This window comes from Martes martes (assembly GCF_963455335.1).
Source record: "Martes martes genome assembly, chromosome: 1".
In the NCBI taxonomy this organism is placed as follows: domain Eukaryota; kingdom Metazoa; phylum Chordata; class Mammalia; order Carnivora; family Mustelidae; genus Martes; species Martes martes.
The window spans coordinates 172,085,728-172,109,761 of NC_137888.1; the positions used below are offsets into that span (position 1 = coordinate 172,085,728).

A 24,034-nucleotide genomic window follows, 5' to 3' on the forward strand; every position below is an offset into this window, starting at 1 on the left:
GGCTCAGTTGGAAGAGCATGTGAATCTTGATCTTGTGAGTTTGTGTCCCACATTGGGTGTAGAGATTACTTGAATGAGTAAATAAATAAAATTTGAAGAAAAAAAAATGCAGGCAATGCTGCAGTGAATATCCTTCTGCACACATCTTTGCATAGTCCTGTTTCTTCGTGATACATTTCTAGAAACCACACTTCAAGTTGATCATAATATTTAGGTGCAAAATTGTGTAAGTAGAGCAATACAGTTTGTCAATTCCTATGGTAGCAAAGAAAGGGGATTTCAGACTAAGGTGATTTTAGATACAAAATCCTGAAACACATGAACATTTCCTTGGTCAAGCTTTGTAGTTTTGTAATCACATTTTTGCAGGGTCCGCTCAGTGCAGCAAATTCCAGTTCAGTGGATCCTACAAGTCCTTTCTAGTTGCTCTATAAGTAGTGCTTCACTTGGCTAAAGTTCACTATAAATGGTTTGAATCAGGCCAAAGATGCCTAGAGTTTAGGTTTTTCCTTCCATCCCACAGTAGTTATTTTACCTTCAGCTATTTTATGAGACCCTCAAATATTGGGAGGGACTACCAATTATGTGTCAAGGAGTGAAGCAAAGAGGAAAAAAATAACACTTTCCTATTGATTAACTGTCATTTGTGGGGCGCCTGAGTGTCTCAGTTGGTTAAGCATCTGACTCTTGAGCTCAGCTCAGGTCTTGATCTCAGGGTTGTGAGTTCAAGCCCCGCACTGGGCTCCCACACTGGGCATGGAGCCTACTTTTAAAAAAAAAAATGTCATTTGTGAAAAGACAAGCTGATGACATCACTGAACTGACTTTTTGCCTCAAAGGATCACCAGAAAGGGAAGAGCCCCCATGGCTTGGATTTGCTGTTCCCTTTAGTTGCTTGAACTTGGCTCTCTCTGTGATCATCTATGATACAGCCAGTGCTTTCAGAACCATTTAGTAGCTTCCCCATACCCCAAGCCTTAACTCAACCACTGTTGTCCATGTCTGTGTTGGAGGATTATATCTTCTTAAACATGAATCTAGACAGAAGATCTGAGAGTGAGGAGAGCTACAAGAAGTCATCTGGAAGGGTGACCTCTTACCTTTGGAATTTCTCTGACAACATCTCTGAAATATCACCATCTTTAAGTGGCTCCTGTTGATCTTCAGAATAAATATTCCTACCCTAGTAATTTAAATCCTCTGTAGTTGACATATAGATGACCTTTTAAACCATATTTCCTTAATTTTCCCAAATAAGACCTATACTCTGGTCATTCCTCAACTTCTCCTCTCTGTCTTTTCTTTATGCCATTTTCTCTGCCTGTTAATGTTATTTATGTGGCTTAAATACCATCATTTCCACCCTATCTTCCTTCTTGAACTCCTGTGGTACTTCAGCTATATTTTTTTGGGACACTAATAATTTTCTATCCTGTATTTTCTGTGTGTCTATCTTGCATCTTCTACTACAGTATAAACACTTTGAGAACAGATTGATATGACTGTGACTGTCCTTTGTATTTCAATACCCAGGACATTGCCTAATACTCAGTAAATATTATTATGGAAGTCGATGGGCAGACCAATCTTCCAATCTTCTGCTGCCTATCCCTGTGCCAGGAAGGCTGAAAGAGGAAGTCCATTCCACTTTGGGGATAACTTAAATTGTTAGGCCATCTGAATCTCATTATCATAAAACAGTGCTGCATTCAACTACCTGAATATTCAAGTACAATACCTAGAGTCACCCTCTTCTACTCACCTTGCACCCATTTTTTCACCTGAAGAGCTGAGCCTAATGGAACAATGACCAATGGGAAATATGTGGGAAGCCCAGCTCTCCAAAGACAATGAAAACATTCATATTCAGATGAATGTCTGAATATGGACAGCTCATATTCAGATGAGTGTCCTGATAAGCTAATACCCACAAATAAATTCTCTGGTTTTGTAATTTTGTTCTAAAAAACACTCCCATATACCATGAACCTTAAGTTACCTATATATTTTTTTTTGCAACTTTTAGAAACTTTATATTCCAGCAACCTTATTTCCATTTTGTTTGAGTTTGTGGAACAGTAGCTTAAGAGACCTCTCAGTGTCTGCTGCCACCCTTTCAGTGGCCTGAACAGTGGGGGCTGCAAATCAGTCTTTGGTGGCAGGGTGAGCACTCCAGTCTTCAGTAGGGAACTGCTGAATGGCACAGAGGGCACCTGCACACCTTCAGACCAGCCTGCGGCTTCAGGTTGAATAGCAGTGAACTTGGAAACTGGAGCAGTACATTCACCCTGAAATTCCTCCTTGGTCACAGTCTTTCAGCAGCAACCTGTTCTTCCTTCTCAGTCTTTTCAGGTTCTATGTAAAAGTTGAGATTGGGCATGACTTCCCATGGGTGTTTACAGGAAATGGTGCAATGCATGTGTAGAACTTCTTAGCCAGCATCCACCACGTCAGACCCACTGAATGATCTCCTTTGTTATTGCAAGGGATGGCAATGTCTGCATAGCATAGAGGAGAGTGTGTTACACAGAGAAATGGTAGGCAGGTTAACATAAGAAGCTTCTGTGAGAAGCTGGTGGTCCATCTTAGGATCGGTAACCACCAGAAGTATTGGCTCCCAGAAGGCTCCCTGGATCTGGTTAGTGACGGTTCCAGGAGTGAACCAGCAATGAGAGTGGCCCCAGTAGCAGTAGTACACTTCAGCACAGCTCACTAGCCACTATTGCTGGATGATGTGACACTGACATCAGCCAGGTTTTCAATGGCAACAAAGGCATGAGCTGCCAGCAGAAGCTTCTCTCAGGTTCTCTTGGGATTTAGGAGGTAGATGCCATCACTTTTCCTTTTGTAGATGTACTATTCCGTTTGGAAGTCAAGGTTGGCGCCACCTAAGTGGGTTCCTGCTGCAAGGAATTTGAGAACATCCTCCTCCTTCCCTTGCAGGACATCAAGGGCTCCACACAGTGAAAGTTTCCCTTTAAGTGACAGTGGGAACCCAGAACAATGCTATATGGACCTCCCTCTAGGTAGCGTGGAATGGCTTAATTTATCTATTTTTAAAAGCACTGTAAAAACCCAATAGTGCCTGCTTAACACCATTTTTTATAATCTTTGATTTGCCTGCAAGTTAGCTAAATGTAAAGCTGATGTTTACCTACATTTAGCAAGTGCTTCCTAACCATCATTGAGGCATTCTGTGCACTGTTAGACTCTTATCTATGAGTTGACTTGGTCAGGGATACTGTGTGAGGTTGTGCAGAGTGCATGCTGCCCAGTTTGGGGATGAGCCATGATATGACCATGGGAATGCTGCCCTCCAAGCAGTGCAGTGTGTCCTCTGTGTGGTTATAATAATCTGATGTTCAGGTACATGCATTTCAGGTTTGGAATCTCTGGACCCCTCCTGTTTCAGTTTGCTGGGGCTGTTGTAACAAAGTACCACAGACTGGTACTTAAACAACTAAAGTGTATTGGTTCATAGCTGGAGACTGGAGTCCAAGATCAAGGTATCCTCATAGTTGGGTCATCCTGAAGACTGCGAGGTAGGGATCCCTGTTCCAGGCCCCTCTCCTTGGCTCGTAGATGACCATGTTCTCCCTGGGTCTCTTTGCATTGCCTTCCCCCTATGTATGCCTTCTTCTGTGTCTCAATTTCCTCTTTTAACAATATCTCTAGTCATACTGGTTTAGGGCCCACCCTAATGCTCTAATTTTAACTCAATTACCTCTGTAAAGACTTTATTTCCAAATAAGGTCACATTTTGAAGTACTGGGTATTAGGACTTCTTTTTGGTGGGAACACAATTCAACCCATAACAACTCCTAACAGATGAAAAGAAAATCTATTTCTTCATGGGAAAGTAACTGGGTTCAGAATTCTAGCTCTCCTTGTACTGGCTATGTCCAGATTAGAGAGGAATATGTAGGACTGCATCCCAATAGCAGCTTGGGCTGGACTGGAATTAAGGGAAGAGTTACAGATGGGAAAGGATAATGTGATATTAGTTAGGAAACTAAGGAAGAATTCATATTTATATGTTAGGACAGGCATTACTCCAGATTCTCCTGATGGTGACACAGTCCATGGCAGGAAGTGTGCATATGTGTAGGTATGGAGGGGGTGGTCTGGATCATTTGAAAAACTGGGCAGAATGGGCTATCTCAAGGAAGAAGCAGTTAGCTCAGGAGAGTAGTGGAAGCTACACATCCGTGGACTATTTGCAAAGATCCTCTGAGTCTCAGAGGCAGCCCAGTCTACACTGGTTACTGCTACTACAACAAGATACTCTCACACAGCCCTGCTCAGCATCCCAAGCATCCTACTCCATCATTCTCCACATAGATGCCCTAAGAGCCTCCTGGCTTTGAGGATACCCATGCTGCCTGTGTGCAGAGATGGCTGAGGCCTTTACCGTGAGACCTCAAAATGCCCAGAAATTGAAACATAGTATATAAACCATTTATTTTAAAAACACTGAAACATGTTTATATATATAGATATATAAAATATACAAATATATTATTGTTATATATACATATATAATTTATATCACACAGAAATATGATTATTATATACTAATATATAATACATGTATTAAAATATGTAAGTATATATAAATACATGAATATATAACACATTTAAAATATGGATATACTTATATACATATATTTTATATAATATATATTTTAATACACATGTTTCAAAAATAAATATATAATTTATTTCAATATATTTCAAAAACATATAATTTTATTTTATTTATCTTATTGTTGTTTTATGTATTTACTGCAGAGACTTGTGGTATGAGAGGGGGAGAGACATCAGAAGTCATGGAGTAAACCATATATAAATTTAGATGTGAAAATAAATATTTTAACCTTCCTTTTCTTTTTCACCAAGCTCCTGAATGACTATCAAGAAGTATTATTGCTCCCTTGGGGCACCTGGGTGACTTAGTCATTAAGCATCTGCCCTCGGCTTGGGTCATGGTTCCAGTGTCCTGGGATCCAGCCCCCCATCAAGCCTTGCATTGGGCTCCCTGCTCAGCAGGAAGCCTGCTTCTCCCTCTCCCACTCCTGCTGCTTATGTTCCTTTCTCACTGTGTCTCTCTCTATCAAATAAATAAATAAAATCTTTTTTTAAAAAAAAAGTACTATTCTTCCCTTGATAAGTATTATCAATAGAGATATTGTGGGAACTGGGTCAAATAGCCAGAATGCACACATATCAGCCCTGAGAGAAAACTTACAACGGCACAGAGTAGCAGATGTGTGGTTTTCTCCCTTTTTGTAAGATTCTGGGACAACACACAGAAATCTAGCGTAGCTGGAAATCAGATTCTGACAAAGAGATTGCCATTCTTGGAATCTGGGGCTTTTAGGATGAATTATTAGGAAAGCGTCAGCTCTTCTTTGCTGTTGTTGGTGGCCAGCCAGGATACAACCCAATTAAGAGTGGGCTCCGGCTGCAGCCGCTAACTCAGCATTTATGGTTGGGGATACCAGCCTCTCTCCTCAAGTGATTAGTGGGCTGGAGTCTAAGAGTTGTGATTGCAGCTGTATGATCTAGGAAGCTACTGGCAGGATTTTCCACATTAGTGTTCAGGCTGGGGAGGCTGGCATGTTAGGAGGAGTGGAGTCCAGGACTCGCCACCACTGGCCAGGATTAATGCCTGAAGCAGTAGGCCATTGCTGAATTTTCATGCAACTTTTTAGAAAGCTAACTTCTTTCCTGGGAGGCCTGCCTTCCCAGGATAAATCCTGGGCATAACCTTTCCCTCTGAAGGGAAGCGGAATAAGCACAGAGAGCAGAGATAGGTAGGCAGCAAATATTCAACCCTTCTGTTCCATTTCTCTGTTCTTAGATACTGCAGAGTTAAGGTTTGAATGCAGTTGTTTTTTATTCCCAGTCCCTGTTCTTTGCAACATCCTTCAGCTCTTCATCTTTTTCTTTTTTTTCAGGAATGGTTGTAGAGCCTGTGAGAGTTTTTTGGTTTTGATTTATGTAATATATATTTTAAGTCAAGGAGGTTTTTTGTTTGTTTGTTTGTTTGTTTGTTTTGCTTTTGTATTTTGGCAGTAGCAGTTGTGCCCCCAAAACTCCCAAAATAAAGATTTACTCTAGGATGTGAATTTACCCTGTGATCTTTGTTGGTTGTGAGGGAAACTTGAAATCATATGAATACTTTATTCATTTTTCTCCATATTAGAACTTGAATTCTTATCACCTCTTTCAGTTCTTTCTTCTGGAAGAATCGATTCTTGTTTTAAATTATTAATTAAAAATTATATGTGTTTTGGAGCACCTTGGTGGCCCAGTTGGTTAAGCATCTGATTCTTGATTTCAGCTCAGATCATGATTTCAGGGTCCTAGGATTGAGCCCTGTGTGGGGCTCTGTGGGAAGTCTGATTGAGGATTCTCTCTCTCTTTCAGTCTCCCCCACTCCGCCAATCCCACGTACTCTCTCAAATAAATAAATAAATATTTCTTTAAAATTATATATGTTTTAGGCCATGTGTCATAGATTTCCAGTTTTGTTGGTTTTGTTGTTTTGCTCCTTAGCAATGCTCAATATTCACTCATAATTCTACCAAACTGTTTGCCACAAGTGAAAATAACTACCTTTGTCAGCTTGAAATAATGAGTTGCAAAATTAAATTGCACATTCGGTGCCATTCCTGAAATTGAAATATTTACATATTTTATAAATATGTAGGATTGTATAGGAAGGTACCCAAAGCCATGCTCTTGGTTAAAACACAATTTTTTGATCCATCAGGAGTGAGAGAATCTTCCAGAACCCCTGTAATTGCCCTGAGGCCAATTTCTACTATTTTTACCCAGATCATAGACTTATGGGGCAAAACTACCTTGGGAATACAATCTAAGATAAGCCACCTTTGTTTATATTGTTCCTTTTGTTTCTTTTCCTGTGATCTATGCCTATTAAAATCTTACGATTACTAATTTCCTCAACTCTACTCCTAAAAAATAAATAATTAGTAGCTAGTAAGCACTTATCATGGGCTAGGAATGGTGCCAAGAGATCTCTACAGATACTCTCTTTCGTTTATAAGCATACCTCGGAGATATTGTGGGTTTGGTTCCTGACTATCATAATAAAACAAATATTGTAATAATGCAGGTCAAATTTTTTGGTTTCCCAGTGCATATAAAAATTATGTTTACACTATACTGTATACATACACTATACTGTATATATTAAATGTGTGATAGTTATATCTAAAAAGCAATGTACACATTATAATTTAAAAAAAAAATTTTTTTTAAAGATTTTATTTCTTTGACAGAGCGGGAGAGAGCACAAGCAGGGGGAATGGCAGGTAGAGGGAGAGGGAGAAGCAGGCTCCCCTCTGAGCAAGGATCCCAGTGTGGGGCTGGATCTCATGACCCTGTGATCCTGACCTGAGCCAAAGACAGATGCTTAATGGACAGAGCCACCCAGGCACCCCCAATTTAAAAATTCTTAATTGCTAAAAATGCTAATCATCATCTGAACTTTCAGTGAGTCCTAATCTTTTTGCTGGTCTTGCCTCAGTGTTTGTTGATGGCTGCTGCTGATCAGGGTGCTTGTTGCTAAAGGCTGGGTGGTTGTGGCAATTTCTCAAAACAAGACAACAATGAAATTTGCCACATTGATTGATTTGTCCTTTCATAAACAATTTCTCTGTAGCATTCAAAGCTGTTCAATAGTATTTATCCACAGAACTACTTTCAAAATTGGAGTCAGTCCTCTCAAACCCAGCTGCTGCTTTATCAGCTATATTTATGTAATATTCTAAATCTTTTGTTGTCGGGCGCCTGGGTGGCTCAGTGGGTTGAGCCGCTGCCTTCGGCTCGGGTCGTGATCCCAGGGTCCTGGGATCGAGTCCCGCGTCGGGCTCTCTGCTCAGCAGGGAGCCTGCTTCCCTCTCTCTCTCTCTGCCTGCCTCTCTGTCTACTGTGATCTCTCTCTGTCAAATAAATAAATTAAAAAAAAAAAAAAGTTTTAAATCTTTTGTTGTCATTTCAGCAGTGTTCACAGCAATCACTCCAGTAGATTCCATTTCAATAAACTGCTTTCTTTGTTTACCCATAAGCAGCAACTCCTCCACCATTAAAGTTTTATCATGAGATTGTGATAATTGAGTCACATCTTCAGGCTCCAATAGTAACATTAAAGATCACTGATCAACATAACAAATATAGTAATCATGAAAAAATTTGAAATATTGGAGGAATTACCAAAATGTGACTTAGAGACATGATGTGAGCAAATGGTGGAAAATGGTGCTGAGTAGACTTACTTGCTTGATGCAAGATTGCCACAAGCCTTCAATTTGTAAAAAGTGCAGTATCTGCATAGCATAGTAAAAGGAGGTATGCCTGTAATGGTTCCATTTTCATGCCTAATCTCTGCTTTCACTGTTCTGGGTAGACCAGCAAATAAGGAAAATATGGTCTCAGTCCTCATGGTGCTTACATTCTACTAGGGAAGATAATGAAAATGAAACAAGCAAAAGATAATATCAGAGTAGCAAGTGTTATGAACGATGTAAAGTAGAGTAACATGGTAGAAGGTGACTGGGAGTGAGGGGCAACTTTTAGATAGAAGGATCCCAGAAGACCTTTCTGAAAGGAGCCAGCTATATGGAGATCTGGCAGCAGAGAGAATTTGAAGGCTGAAGGTGTGAGTGAGGCAGGAGTCAGCCTCATAATAGCCCCATGAAATCAGTAGGTCCATCTGTGGGAACTGGTTAAGGAATTCAACTCTCAGAGCCCCAGTTCTTTTTGTCACAAAGACAGATTCATTAGCTCATTCATAACATTTTTCTTGAGCACTCACTATGTACCAGACACTGTTTAGACTCTGGGGATGTATGTATTACTGCCCTCAGGGAACTCGTCTTCTAGCGGAGGGCTTGGGAGGCAGACAGTAAACAAATAATTATAGAGATTAGATAATGGTAAATGCCTTAAAAAAATAAAACAGAGTAAGAAGACAGACTAAAGGCGGGAGGTCGGTTACTAGGGGAGTCCGGGAAAGCCTCCCCGTGGAAGTGACATTTGAGCAGAGACAAGAATGAAGTGAGGGAGAGAAACAGACCATGTAGCTACCTGGGAGTGGGGAGTATCTTAAGTGGAGAGAATAACTTGTACCAAAAGGTGTAAGGTTGAAGGAGCTTCATGAGTTCCAGGCATGGTAAATAGGTCCATGTGGTACAGAGGAAGGACTGGGTCATTCTGAGTGTGATCAAAAATCACTGCAGGATATGGAGCAGGGATATAATGGGAGTGCTATTACCTACGATGGCGTATAGGGAGAATTAAGAGATAAGTCTATACATTACCTGGCACAGTGTGTGCTGATAAGTGCCCAAAGACCTCTTGTTTCCTTCTTCCTTTCCTTTCCTTTCCCTTCCTTCCTTCCTTCCTTCCCTCCCTCCCTCCCTCCCTTCCTCCCTCCTTTCCCTGTCTCCCCTCAGTATCTCCTTATCTGTTCTTTCCTGTTTCCAGCCTTTGTACATCTATACTGCTCAAGTATGTCTTAGAATAAGGTGACCTAACCTGCTGTTATTTCTTTCCTTGTTAACTTCATGCTAAACCGTAACCTCCTTGAGGACAGGACTTATTTGCTTTATAATTGTTACATCACCCCAGTGTCTTGCAAATTGTTGGAATACAACAAAGTTACTGAACTGGCATAAAAGATTCTCTTCTGTGGGGAATGGCAATGATGTCTGGGAGTTAAGAAGTATGTTTGGACTGGCAGGACCTTCTTGTTTGTACTGGAGAGTCCTGAATTTGGTCATGGTAAATATACTGGGAAGTCTGAAGCTTTGTTGTGATTCACATAAGAACTTCCTAGCTTGCTAGTAGCTTAGAGCCAGATGCTTATTCCAGCAGGACTTGGGCAAGTCACTTAATCTTTCTGAAGCTCAGTTTTCTCATCTGTACAACTGAGATAATAATCCACAGGATTATTGGGGGATTGGAGGAGATCATGTATATAAAGCTCGAAGTACAGTAGACAGCTCTGAGTAATCAATAAATACTATGCAGTATTGAAGTACTGTCCTGATTCCTGCCTTTCCCCTCAAACAATCAGACCAACTCCAGGAGTCAGTCTGGCAGCTATGGAGAAGGGGAAGGAGGCTGTCCCTTGCTGAGGCAGTACATTTTACCTTCTAAGTTATAATTACAGCAATGAGTCTGGTGCTGGACAGAAAATCCAGTAGTACTTGTTCCTCCTTTTCAACCTTGTCAATCTATTTGTGTCAGATTTGCTTTAATTCTTTGAGAGCAAAGATCTTGCTTTTTTCCCCCCTTTTCTTTTCTATCTTGATGCCAAGGGAGGAAATAACTTGCCTAAGGTCACACATCTAATAAGTGGCAGAGCTGGGATTTGAATAAAGTGTGACTCATTCTGCAGCTCATGGTTATAGAAGAAAGCATACTGTCCTAAGTCAGAAAACATGATCCGGGCACCCTATCACTTATCCTGTCACCTTGGGAAAATGCATTTATCCTCCTCAGGAAAAGGAGAAACCGCTCTCTTAATTCCCAGTATGACATCTTTTCATTTGACTGTCTCTGGCTTCATTTTCCATCTGTACCAGTTTAAGATGGAGTGGTCTCTGACTCTGCTCTGCATTTGTGCAATGAAGCAGTGATGCACATTGCTCCAGGACCTATAGCTGACCTGCTTCTGTCAGGTGACCTTTCTGTTGAAAGATCTGTATGGTTATTTCTGGGTACCAACGTCCCCTAATGCTTGATAAAGCCACTTAACATTGCAAAGTACTCAATGTAGTTGTTTTGTAGTTAGCTCAGCCATGGATATAACTTTACATTTCAAAACCCTTTGCTCTAATTCTCTGTCCTTCTCTATACACTCTTCCCCCAGCCTTGCTTTTTTCTTTCATCAGCTAACTTCTGCTTTGAGTCCCATCTGTTCTTCCTTTTGTTCATTTTATCTCCACCAGGGACCTGGAAGATAGGAAAACATACATCTGAAATACAGAGTTGTTACCTGGGAGAGATCAGAGCATTGTTTCTTTCCTTTTTTTTCTCTTCTCTCTTTTTCCCTTAACAGCATGATAGTATCTTGGTTCTTTGCTGATAACTTTTCCAGGCTGCCAATTAAAAGGTTGGATAATGAGCATTTAGTGTTCTGGTGATTAAGACGTGCTCTGCCTCACAGGTCAGCGCCCCTTGAATTAATTGGCACCTTCTCAGTTGGAGTTCCATTCTCACATGTCTTATTCTACCAAGAACGGCATTCAGAGATCTCTATAATCCATTGTCATGCAGTTTGCCTAGCCTTTCCTCCCTCCATCTATGCCACTCATCTCTTGACTGAGTGATTTACCCTCTGCCTCCCTCTTGCCGTATGATTTGCCTCCCTTCCACTGTGTTGCTTATTTCCTTCTGCCCGGAATGGTGTAGTTAACAACTGTAAAGTCAGGAGACAGTCTATAATGAAATTTTTGCCATCAGTTCTGTAACCCTAGATGTTTAACTTCAGCTTTCTCACATATAAAAGGAGATGATGATGGCGTACTCATGGCACTGGATAGTTGTAAAGTTGAGATAAGATAGTGAGTGTAAAGGATTTGGTGGAATACCCAGCCCATAGTAAATGCTCACTAAATAGTAGCTGCTATAATTTTCCACTTGTACCTATCCAGATCTTACTGCTTCTTCAGGGCCACCACTCAAAATGCACTTCTATTTCCTATAAAAGGAGTCTTTTTTGACCATATTCCAGTCCAAGGAGACTTCTTCTTTCAAGTATTCTTATTTTGTGATTTGTATAGAATTATTTGGTTGATCTGAATTTATGTTCAAAGTCCCCACCTGCAGGTGAAATACTACCGGAGGCAGAGACCTAAGCCTCTCGCACAGAGCTGAGGCACATCTCTCCAGAGTGGAATTGTAATTTTCTGCTCCTGACTTGAGGGAATTTCATTTTGTTAATGTTGTTTTGGGTTCTTGATTGTTCTACTGATTTAATAAACGTTTCACTCATTTTTCACTACACCAAGACACTGGTATCCTGGGTGTTTTGGTTCCAAGAGTATAGTCAGTTCAGGCTGGTAAGGTTGTGACATGAACTCTTGAGTTCACCTATTAGGCAATCAATGGTAAGGCCTGTTTTGAACCATTACAATCATTTACCTTTGGCATGCTAAAATATGAGATGTTCTGAAAGAACCTTCAGGGTAAATCATGATACCATCTATGTGTATCTGCAGTTAAGACTTGTAAAGAAAAGTTTGGTTTCTGATTTTCAGTAGCAGGATTTTTTTTAACTGCAAGAAATTTCACATATACTTTGCCTCACAAATACCTATAATTAGGTCAGAATTCAGGAAAGTGGGCTTCTATTTGCATAGAATGACATTAATTCTGCATTTTCTCTTAACAAGTTTGAAAGAAAGGATTAATCACTTATTCATGCAAAACCAACTCACATGAATCTTTTATTTATCTCGTTCTGGTAATTTTGCGGAGCTCATTTTTACATGCCTCAGGTTGCAGATAAAGCAAAAACTCAGAAGGTGATTTACCCTCCACAATAAAGACATGATGGCTGTGTAAACAGGATGTTTCCTATAGGAAATCAATAGGTAACCATGGAAATGACTCTGCTATGGGAAATTCTATTTCCTTATGACCAAATCATCAAAAAAGATCAATTGTAAAATGAAAGGGCTTTGTGCCCATACCTTTCACAAAGTCTCTTGGTCTATGAAAAGGAGAAAACATGCACATAGGTGCTATATTGAAAATGAAACATCACTTTTTACGTTCAGAAGTTTGGAGTAGAATTTTTGAGTACTGTTCTAAGAGATATAACTAAGAAAACATATCCAATGGCAAGAAGAATGTCCCAGGATACAAGATGCTTGAATTCTTAACCCTTGCCTAACTTCAAGCAGTGATGAAATCTTTGATTTAATTTGAATTTGATTTTAATCTTATTGGACCTCAATTTCTTCATCTTTGAAATAAGTGGGTCAAACTAGTGCAGGTACCGCAGAAACGTTGCCTGTTTACTGTCCTCTCACTTTACCCTCTGTGGAAGACATCACTAATCAATTATGGTACTTTTTCTCACTGAGCCTAGACAGAACCTCAGATTCCTTGATGCTTTTCTCTAGGCAGCTGCTTCCTATGGAACAGAGTTATCATCTGTAAGGCATTCATCTGCAGCTCTCTGACCTTTAGGGCTCATATAAACCTGACATAAGAATTTGCAAGCTAGCTACAAGTGTACTGAATGTCTGTTCATGTCTTTTCAGCTAGACTTGAGCCCAGAATTCAAATAAAAACAACAATTAGAAATTGTAATTGTGTTGTCTGTTTTAAGCCAAATGAATCGTTTGGTTTCATTAATGAGTCAAATATTTATTTCAATAAAAAAGTTGCTGTTGAACCACACTCATCAATAAAAGTGAAATGATGTTAGTAGCGCTTTGTAGCTGTCCATTTTTATTAGCAGCTCAGAGACACAAAGAGCAAATGTTTGCTATTTGCATGCCTACTCCTTTGTCAACAGTAGAGAGCAGCACAGTTATTTTCAAGCATCTTTTCTGGGAGCCATTTATGCCTGTACAAGTACACATTGGGTCCGAAGGTGTGGGCTGTGGCAAGTTGCAATGGGAGAGTATATTCACATGTGAAAAGAACCACCTTAATTAAATCTAGATTATGGTGTTGAATTTCTCTTTAGGCTTTCAGAAATTGCTGTTAGAATATTTACATGTTTTAGCATTTCATATTGATTCTCTTTATTTTAGTCTTTCTGTTATTTTTTCTGTCTTGTTACTTGAGAGTCAGTGTTACATAAGCAAAACCAGCACAGCTGAAGGTTTAGATTTGAATCTCAGCTCTTTCTTGCTAGATCTGTGACTTTGAACCAGTCAGCCTCTCAGGGCCTCAGGATTCTCCATTGTTAAGCAGGGACTGAAATACACAACCTTCCATAACATCTCACAGGGTGTTGTGCATATCAAATAAAATCAATCCATGTGAAAGCATCATTAAATATAGGTTTAAAATAAGTGTTAATCTCTTATATGCTAGCATTACTAATATGCATCTAGCTGTTAGATAAAATGAATGACATAATTTTTACAATTTCTTTACGAATTAGGATGGTATCTGTAAATAGGTAGTACTGGCTGCGAGGATATCTGGGATATCCTTGGCGTGGAGGATGTCTTGTTGAAAGCAGGACTGCAGGAGCTAGTATTGTTACAAGGGCTGAACCCTGAAAGGGTATGTCAAAGATCCACAGGATTTATTGTAATTGCTCATTGAATAAAGGCTAATATTGATATTTTAAACCTATCAGACATAGTATCTCCTGTCTTTAACAGATATTTAGTAAAGTATTCTTTATTCTCAGATAATGAAATTTATAGATGATAAAATCTCTGTGTATATATATACAAATATAATTTCCCAGAGACAATAAGTTAATAAGTTAATGCCCTAATTTTAATATGATGGACTACCAAGTGAAAAGTAATTAAAAATAATATGTATTTCAATATGTAAGTACATGGACTTGACTACTCTAAAAGACATAATGAAGCAGTCACATGCTTATACTCACACAGAGAATGGAAACCATAAATGTATACTCATATAGGAGGTTCATGCTTGTGACTCAGGTATGAAGAATGTCACTGCATTATTGGTGAAGTGATTTTCACAAAAATGAACAATTCTTGGTAAAGGTTCCAGTTAGATGGAACAGATTCCCCTTGATTTATAGGCTAGACACTGTTCTGGACAATCTGTTAGGTATTAGAACTTTGTGTAAAACAAAACAAAACACCTTGAGAATGTATGTAAAACAAAGTCAGCATCTAGACTCAGATAATGTCAAAGAGGTTATTTCCCCTATGTGAATGTCTAGAGAGACACGGTACAGCTGTTGCTTGTGTGGGGTTGTTCGTTGCATTGTGGGATGTCTATTTTCACTGGCTCCTACACTCTAAATGCCAGTAAAAGCAGAGTGGTGGTGTGGGTGGAGGCAGCTTCTATTGTGATGACCAAATATGCTGTCAGCTGTTTCCAAATACTGCACTAGAGACAGAGCCATTCCAATTGAGAATCAGTGGTCTAAATAAAGAGTCCATACAGCAGCTTTGGCATGCTAAGAGTGAAAGTAACCCAGCCACTGACTAGATGTTCAGGGAATGGAAACCAGCCCTAGAAAGTACAGGTGGCAGTGGCTGGGCAGCTCGAGAGACACACAGCTACCCCAAGCTCATAACCTAGTGAAATCCAGAGTAAAGGTAGCAGGGCTAATTCCAGACTCTCACCAGTTGATGGGGCTAAGCCTAGTGATTTTTATCAGCCTTGATCCTGTTTTAATCAGGGACCCGTTAGGGCTGTGGTCACAGATCTAAGGCATTGTGGAGTCTACCCCGAAAACTTCTAGACAAAGTAGGAAGTAAAAAGTGTAGAACTATAAATATTGGAAGGAAGTTACGGAAAGACAGGTATTGGCTCAGTATTTGGAAACACTTCAAATGGAATGGTTACTTGGTAAAATAGTGATCTGCTGCATAATAATCTCTTACAAAGGGATTTCATCTTTGCAATTAAGTTTCATGTGTATATTTATCTTCAATTGCTTGTGCCTTTTCTTCCTCAGTAGCCTAATATTGTCACAGATCATTTATTATTAGCCGTCTATAGTGAGTTCATCCATCCTGAAATAGTAGGATCTTCACATACTATCTTCCAGAGACACTTCTATTTAGAAGGAAAGACCGATGTTTTATCTCAGTACACTGAATTGGTTTTCCATATTGGCTATGTGCATGAGTTACTTCCAGAGATTAAAGTGTATATATATATATATATATATATATACATACACACACACACACACACACACACACACACACATATACACACACATATACATATGTATATACACACATACATATATATGTGACCAAGTCCCTCTTCAGGCTATTTAGATCAAGAAGAGTTGATTATGGAATATGTATCTTTAAGAGTCCCACAAGTGATCCTTTCATCATTAAAGGCAAAGAACAACTTTCTTAAAGTATAGGCTCTTTCATCCATATTGGAACATAACATCTTCAGTCAGGGATTCAGTTAAGAGACTCCATAACACCTAGCTCAGTGCTAACCTCAAAGTTCTTATTCAGTAAATATTTGTTCAATGATTAATGTAAAACTTCAGGCACTGTGGCTCATGTATGTGTGTGAGTGTGTGTGTGTGTGCACAGGCATGTGCATATGTGGCACTTTGGAGCAGTGTGGGCTTTTCTAATACTTTGCAGTTTTTAACCTCATAGGCAATGGCTTACTTCTGCAGATTTTAATCTGATTGTAGTCCCACCTCCTTAGGAAGTTAATGGTTCCCCTCCCTTCATTCTTTCCATTATCTACCTACCTACCTACCTACCTATCTATGTTTACCTAGTGCAGGCTGAATTGTGTCCCCACTTTCCCAATTCATATGTTGAAGCCGTAATCTCCAATGTGACTATTTTTAGAAATAGCTTCTTTCTTTTTTTCTTTTTTTTTAGAGAGAGAGAGAGAGAGAGAGAGGAAGAAGCAGACTCCCTGCTGAGCAGGACCCCCCCCCCCCCAACCAAGGGCTCAATCCCTGGACCCCAAGATCATGACCTGAGCTGAAGGGAGATGCTTAACCAACTGATCCACCCAGATGCCCCTAGAAATAGTTTCTTTGTGGAGGTGATTAAGTGCAAATGAGATCATAAGGGACTGATGTCCTGGTGCATAAACAATGAATCTTGGAACACTGAAAAAATAAAATTAAATTTAAAAAAAAGAAGAAGAGGCGCCATAAGTGAACATGAACAGAGAAAAGGCTATGTGGGGGACAGAGTGACAAAATGGCCCTCTGAAAGGCAGGAAGAGAGGCCTCACATTAGATATCACCCTATTGACACTTTGATCTTGAATTTCCAGCCTCCAAAACTGTGAGAAACTAACTTTGTGTTGTTTCAGCCACCTAGCCTGTAGTATTTTGTTACAGCAGTCTGAGAAGACTAATACTGTCTATCATTTATCAATCACCTTTTTTTGATGTGTAGCAACTTGCCTGGCAGGTAGTATAGCTCCTTTCCCACCAACCCTAGAGACATCCCAGAAATGACTAAGTTTTGGGAATTATTTTTATTACAACTCCAAGCACTACAGTTTCTTCTCTTATATTGCAAAGAGAAAGGGGTGGTGTAAAGGATTGCATGACCTAGGTATTTTCTGGTATTGAGGGCTTGAGTGACAGGCAGTCAAATAACACATCCGCTGACATCAGGTACTGCTAATGAGATATTACTTTAACCCTGGGATAGAGGAGCTTGAGAAGCTCATGAGGTCAAAGGAGAGGCAATGTCTTTAGGCCTTTTGGTACATAATGAAATTTAATAAAATCTTTATTTTTAGGAGCAGTGGCTGTGCTTCACTTTGGTATTTCATGAGAATAACAAATTGAGACAATGAGGCTGAGACGCTGAGGATTTGTGAAGCATTAATTTTAGTTTATTGTCTCATTGCATTTTTTTGTCAGTAGACTCATTTCCTCTCATTTTCACACTTACCAATGAGTTTAACACCTTTATAATGAATTACATGCCAGTGATGAAAGAAAGACCAGTCATGTTCTCCCGCTTACTCTTCTCTAATATGACTAAATTATACCTAAAGATCGACTTTTTCAGGCCACCCTTTATGAGCTCTAAGAATGTAATAAGAAAACCATCTGAGCTTATGAATATGTCTCAGTGGAGTTTTAAATCAATGGCAAAACAGTTGTATGTGAAAATCTTTGGATCACAGTTATGGACTTCATTTGAGTGGAAATGTTTCCCTGGGGGGTTTCAATTCTGAACATTATTCTTCCACTTATAAGTTATGTATGTGCCTATTTCTCTTGAGAACTTGCACTACACATATTATCTGTCATCGTCACCACCTAGTTTTCCATCTAAAAGGTCGTTCATTGATTGATTGATTCATTCATTCATTCCTGTGTTCATCAAATGTACAGTGATCTAAAGGCAGACTGTCTTTGAAACCTTCACGGATTTGTTTGGGAGATAGACATGTATATAAACAATTAAAATACTCTCTAGAAAGAGATATAACAATGGAGCACAAAGGAAGGAGCTGTCTCTGGGAGGATGGAGAAGGGTTAATGTCAGAAATCTATCAGGAAGGACATTAAGGAGTTGGCATAGAGAAAGAGGGGAAGGATTTTTCCTGACAGGGAGCACAGCATGGATAAAGGTAAGGAAAACATAGTTATGGCCTTTTCTAGAAAGTCTGTGTGATGCAGAGAGGACTTAAATGTGTACAGTTGTGAGGATGGTTTATCATATGAGGTTTATGTGAAAGGAAAGACTCTTTTGTTTTTGGTATGGAATGTCTTTCATGCTTTATGCTTGCTGCTTCTCAAACATGCCATTCACACCCATGCCCTTGTTCTAATGATTTTTTCTTCCTGGAACACTTCCTCCTCATCCTTTGGGGATTAACTACCCTATGCGGTTAACTTTCTTCCCACCTTCTTGGCAAAATGTATAGGGTTGTATATGTCCTCATAGTACTTTACTGTTGCTATTGCAATCATTAGATAGCTCATTGTTTATGATAACTTTCTCCCTACTGGATTGTGAGCTCTTCAAGTACTGACACTATACATTGTTTTCTTCATTTATTCTAATTGTCTAGCATACTGCCTGGCAAATAGTTTGTGCTCAAAAAATGTAGAATGAATATGGGAATGACCACTAATACTCCAAACAGAATAATTTTTAGAAGAAAAACAGCTTGACACAATAGGAAAAGGCCTGCACGAGGATACTGGAAACTGAAATCTAACTTCATGTTGCTTCTTGGTCCTAATCAGCTGTGTGCCAAGAGACCTGCTCCTAACCTTCTGGGGCTGCCTCTGTGTGCACATGGATAGAGCTACCCTGTTATAAAGCCAGTAGATGGAGTGAAATGATCTTTTGAGATTCTTTCTAACAGCTGTGATTTTAAAACATATCTGATGAATTGATTTTATATTTACAGACATTTTCTTCATTTTCCTTTGAAGTGCAGGAGACTATTTTTTACCTGTTTAACTGTTCTCATCAATAATACACGGAGTTGTTGTTGTTGTTGTTGTTGTTCTTTTAATCATTAGGTGTTAGTGAAGGGAGCTGAAATCCTGAGTTTGTGTCCTGAATCATCATTAGGGTCAGGAGGGATGTGAGAGCATCTTTAAAACATCTTGCTGTCTCTAGACATTTCTCAAACTATGATCAGCAAAAGTAATTTTATGTTGTTTTCTCTGTACTGACACGTTAATGTTCTATCTCCAAGAACTTTTTTGTTGAGTTGAATTCTTAATGAGTTGGTTAGTAGGCAGATGACCAGAATCTAAGAAAGTGAAAAAAAAAATCATTTTATTAGTATTCACAACCAAAATACTTTGAAACTCTGAAGGAAAAGGGAAATAACTCAGAAACTGTTTTTCATCTAGTTTTTTATTATTAGAAAACATGGCTAACCAAGTATATCAGGTAGAAAGAGATGGCTTTATCAGATATGCAATCCACCAGTGAAGTATTGAAATAAAGTGAATATTTAAAATACTGCTTTCCAGTAAGTCTATCATCTTCCTCCAATTTTTCCTCATCATCACCACCCTGCCTCTGGTAGCCACGAATCTGATCTCTTTTTCTGTTTTTTTGTTGCTTGTTTTGTTTTTTAGATTCCACATATAAGTAAGATCATGCAGTATTTGTCTTTCTTTGTCTGACTTACTGTAATTAGTATAATGCCTTCAAGGTCATCCATGTTGTTGCAAGTTGAAGTTCCTCATTTTTAATGGCTGAATAATAATGTACACACACACAACATCTTTATCCATTTATCTATTGATGGATACTTCGATAATTTCCATGTCTCGACTATTTTAAATAATGGTGCTTTAAAAGTGGCAGTGCAGATATCTTTCTGTTAGTATTTTTTTTTAAATATATGCAAGGAAAGTGAATGAGAAGGTTGGTAATCTTTTTTTTTTTTTAAGATTTTATTTATTTATTTGATAGAGATCACAAGTAGGCAGAGAAGCAGGCAGAGAGAGAGAGAGAGAGAGATAGGAGGAAGCAGGCTCCCCCAGAGCAGAGAGCCCGATGTGGGACTCCATCCCAGGACCCTGAGATCATGACCTGAGCTGAAGGCAGAGGCTTAACCCACTGAGCCACCCAGGCACCCTCTGTTAGTATTTTTATTTCCTTTGGATATATTTCCAAAAGTGGAATTGCTAGGTCATATGGTAGTTCTAAATTTAAATTTTTGAGGGTCCTCCATACTGTTTTTTTTTTTTTTTTTTTCCTAGTGGCTGTACCAATTTACAATCCCATCAGCAGTGTGCAAGGTTTCTCTTTTCTCCACATTCATGCCAGCTTTTGTTACCTCTTATCTTTTGGTTGATGGCCATTCTAACAGGTGTGAGGTGATATCTCATTGGGGTTTTTGTTTGTGTTTCCATAATGACTAGTGATGTTGAGCATCTTTTCACATACCTGTTGGCCTTTGGTATATATTCTTTGGAGAAATGTCTGTTCAGATCATGTGTCCATTTTTTAATTTAGCTATTTTTTGCTATTGAGTTCCATCAGTTCTTTATACATTTTGGATATTAGTCCCTTATCAGATATATGGTTTACAGATTTTTTTTTTCATTCTGTATGTTCTTTTCACTTTGTTTATGGTCTCTTTTGCTGTAAATAAGTTTTTAGTTTGATGTAATCCCACTTGTTTATTTTTTGTTTCTTGTGTTTTAGATGTCACATCCAAAAAGTCATTTCCAAGGCCCATGTCAAGGAGCTTTATTCTTTTGTTTTCTTTTATGAGTTTCATGGTTTCAGGCATTGTATTTAAGTCTTTAATCCATCACAAGTTACTTTTTGTGAATAGTGTAAGATAAGGGTGCAGTTTCATTCTTTTACATGTGAATATCCGATTAACTCACCATCATTTATTAAAGAGACTGCCTATTCTCCATTGAGTATTCTTGGTCCCCTTGTTAAATATTAGTTGATTGTATATGCTTTGGGTTTATTTCTGGGTTTTCAATTCTTTTCTTTTGGTTTATTTGTCTGTTTTTAATGCCAGTACCATCCTGTTTTGATTACCATAGCTTTATAGTATAGCTTGAAATCAGAAATTGTAATGCTTCCTGCTTTGTTCTTCTTTGTCAGGATTTCTTTAGCTGTTCAAGGTCTTTTGTGGTTCTATATAAATTTTTTTTGATTTCTGTAAAAATCCTAATGGAATCTTGATAGGGGTTGTATTAGTTCTATAAATAGCTTTTGGTGGTATGGATATTGTAACAATATTACTTCTTCTAACCCATGAATGTGGGATAACTTTCTAATTTGTGTCTTCTTTTTAAAATACTTTTTATTTTTTATTTTATTTTATTTTTTAAAAGATTTTATTTATTTATTTGACAGACAGAGATCACAAGTAGGCAGAGAGGCAGGCAGAGAGAGGGAGGAAGCAGGTTCCCTGCTGAGCAGAGAGCCCAATGCAGGGCTCAATCCCAGGACCCTGGGATCATGACCTGAGCTGAAGGCAGAGGCTTTAACCCACTGAGCCACCCAGGTGCCCCTAAAATAATTTTTAAAGATTTTATTTATTTGAGAGAGAGAGAGAGCACATGAGTGGAGCAAGGGGCAGACAGAGAGAGAGAGAGAGAGAGAGAGAGAGGGAGAAGCAGACTCCCCACTGAGCATGGAGTCCAGAACAGGGCCCAGTCTGAGGACCGAGAGATCATGACCTGAGCTGAAGTCAGACACTCAACCAACTGAACCACCCATGTGCCCCTATTTGTACCTTCTTTGATCTTTTTCATCAATTTTTTGTTTCAGAGTAGCAATTTTTCACCTTCTTTGTTACATTTATTCTTAAGTATTTTATTGTTTTGTTTTGTTTATTGATGCTATTGCAAATGGGATTGATTTCCCTGATGATCAGTGATGCTGAGTATCTTTTCATGTGTCTTTTAGCCATATGGAGGTCTTCTTTGGAAAAATGTCTATTCATGTCTTCTGCCCATTTCTTAACTGAGTTATTTGTTTTTTGGGTGTTGAGTTTGATAAGTTCTGTATAGATTTTGGATACTAACTCTTTATCTAATATGTCATTTGCAAATATCTTCTCCCATTCCATAGGTTGCCCTTTAGTTTTGTGGATTGTTTCTTTTGCTGTGCAGAAACTTTTTATCTAGATGAAGTCCCAGTAGTTTAGTTTTGCTTTTATTTCACTTGCTTCCAGTGATGTGTCTAGTAAGAAGTTGCTACAGCTGAGGTCACAGGTTGCTGCCTGTGTTCTTCTCTAGGATTTTGATGGTTTCCTGTCTCATATTTAGGTCTTTGATCCATTTTGAATTTATTTTAGTGGTCCACTTTCATTCTTCTATATGTTGCTATCCAGTTTTCCTGACACCATTTTTTTGAAGAGGTTGTATTTTTTTTCAATTGGATATCTTTCCTGCTTTGTTGACCATATAGTTATGGGTCCATTTCTGGGTTTTCTATTCTGTTCCATTGATATGTGTGTCTGTTTTTGTGCTAGTACCATTCTGTCTTGATGATTACAGCTTTGTAATAAAGCTTGAAGTCCAGAATCATGATGCCTCCCACTTTGCTTTTCTTTTTCAGGATTGCTTTGGCTATTTGGTATAAGTTGGTTTTAAGTTGATGATAACTTAACTTCAATTGAATTGCCAAACTTTACATATTCACTTCTCCCCCTCATAGTTCAGGTTATTAGAGTTACAAAGTACATATTTTTACATTGTGTAACTAATAGGAGATTGTTGTAGTTATGGTTATTTTTACTATGTTCATTTTTATAACTTTTAATCTACAATTATAAATGAGTTGTCCATCACTGTTACCAAGTTACAGAATCTAACTTTCACAGTATATTTACCATTACAGTGAGGATTGCACTACCTTTTTTTTTAAAGAGAGGGGTTGGGGGAGGGACAGATGGAGAGAGAGTGAATCTTAAGCAGGTTGTCCACCCAGAATAGAACCCAACATGAGGCTCAGTCTCATAACCCTGAGATAATGACCTGAGCTGAAATCAAGAGTCAGGTGCTTAATGGACTGAGCTACCCAGAGGTACCCTTTTTAAAACGTTTTTGTGAAGTTAGTTAGCATCCTTTTATTTTCATTCAGGAATTCCTTCTAGCATTTCTTGTAAGGTAGGTCTGGTGGTAATGAACTCCCTCAGATTTTGTTTGTTCAAGAAAGTCTTTATCCTCCTTTATTTCTAAAGGACATCTTTGTTGGGTAAAGAATTTTTGGCTGACTGTTTTTTTCTTTCAATATTTTGAACATGCAAGTGCATTCTCTCCTGGCCTGAAGTGTTTTTGTTGAGAAATCTGCTGATAAGTCTTATGGGGGGCGGTTTCCTTGTATGTAAATTTTTTCTTTTCTTTTGTTGCTTTCAAAATTCTTTATTTGTCTTTAACTTTTAATGATCAAAATGTGTCTTGGTGTAGCCCTATTCAGGTTCAACCTATGTGGAATCCTTTAGATCTCATTGGTTGGGATGTCCATTTCTCTCCCCAGGTTTGGAAAGTTTTCAGCCATTATTGCTTTAAATATACTTTCTGCCTCTTGCTCTTTCTCTTCTCTATTTGGATTCCCTATAATGTGAATATTGTTTCTTTTCATGGTGTCCCATGAGTCTTATAGGCGTTCTTCATGCTTTTTTATTCATTTTGTTTTCCTCCTATGACCAGATTCTTTCTACTATTATATTCTCCAGGTCTCTCATTCTTTCTTCTGCATGGTTAAGTCTGTTTTTGAAATTTTAGATCGACTTCTTTAGTTCAGTTATTGTATTTTCCCCCGGGGATGTTTGTTTATTTGCTGGTCTCTGTCACTTTGCTGATCTTGTTTTGTTTGTAAATTATTTTCCTAATTTCATTTACTTA

At 38.6% G+C, this 24,034-nt stretch overlaps 1 pseudogene across 1 annotated transcript in view; it reads right to left on the reverse strand.

Moving 5' to 3' along the window:
- Positions 1-2,145: 2,145 nt before the first annotated feature.
- LOC308348362 (small ribosomal subunit protein uS2B-like) overlaps positions 2,146-24,034 on the reverse strand; it is a 28,423-nt pseudogene continuing 6,534 nt past the window's right edge. Inside the window, exon 5 of the transcript in view lies at positions 2,146-2,975. The product of the transcript in view is annotated as a small ribosomal subunit protein uS2B-like (transcript). The remainder of the gene's footprint in view (positions 2,976-24,034) is intronic.